This window comes from Octodon degus, unplaced genomic scaffold (genome assembly GCF_000260255.1).
Source record: "Octodon degus isolate 3935 unplaced genomic scaffold, OctDeg1.0 scaffold00180, whole genome shotgun sequence".
NCBI classification, from domain to species: Eukaryota; Metazoa; Chordata; class Mammalia; order Rodentia; family Octodontidae; genus Octodon; species Octodon degus.
The window spans coordinates 1,670,389-1,671,407 of NW_004524756.1; the positions used below are offsets into that span (position 1 = coordinate 1,670,389).

The following is a 1,019-nucleotide window of genomic DNA, read 5'->3' on the forward strand; positions in this document are numbered from 1 at the left end:
AACTAAATAAAGAAACAATATCATCAATAAATATTGCTGGGCATGGTGGTGCAGGCTTGTAATTCCAGCACTGGGAAGGCCAAGGCTGGAGAATCTCAGTGAGTTGGAGACCAACCTGGACTACATAGTGAAACCCTGTCTCAAAAAAACAAAAAACAACCAATACGTTGACGACATGGCTACTTGTACTATTAATTCTTTTTTGTGGTACTGGGGATTGAACTCAGGATCCTGTGCTTACCAGGAAAGCACTTATTCTACTGAGCTATTTCCCCAGCCCTACTTGTACTATTAATAAAACAGAGCATTTACAGGCATTTTGTTGGTCTGAAGGCTGGTACACAGTATTTCACTCACCTTCACAGTAGCCGGGTGAGGCCGGGATCATTCACATGCTTTTCACAAAGAACAGCATCGGTTGGGAGAGGATCAGTGATTTCCTCTGAGTCATCAGCTAATGACTTGGCCACTTCCCGTCTAATTCACACGGAAAATTGACTAAGGTGGCTATTTCCACCCCCTTTGTACCTGATTAGGACATGTAAAAGCATTTTAAATTTTAAAAAATATTTTATTTCTTTATTAGGTACAGGGTCTCTCTAAGCAGCTCAGAGCAGGCACTTAAACCTAATGCTGAGTATTTCCACTGTCACCCTTCCCACATGTTGTTTTGCTTTGCTTCGCTTCGCTTTGCTTCGCTTTGCTTTGCTTTGCTTTCTTTCCTTTTCCAGAACTGGAGAAGATTGAACTCAGGCCCTTGCACTTGCCAGGCAAGCATTTATTCTACTGAGCCATCTCCCTGGCCCCTTCCCAGCCCAGAGCCAGCAGAGACTAGCAGTCTCTGGGATCCTGGAGCTAGTCGCACAAATGGACCCGCTGAGGGGACACCGAGGGCCTCTTTTGCCCCTGCTGCATAGTTTTCTTTTTTCCCTCCCCTCCCCCTCCCCCTCCCCTCTCTCCCTCCCTTCTCCCTCCTCCCCCTCCTCCACTTCCCTGTTCTTTTGTAGCCCAGGCTGGTC

General features: G+C 46.6%; 1 protein-coding gene across 1 annotated transcript in view; it reads left to right on the forward strand.

Annotated features, from left to right (window-relative positions):
- Mgarp (mitochondria localized glutamic acid rich protein) overlaps window positions 1–1,019 on the forward strand; it is a 14,534-nt gene that overhangs the window by 12,766 nt on the left and 749 nt on the right. The window lies entirely within an intron of this gene.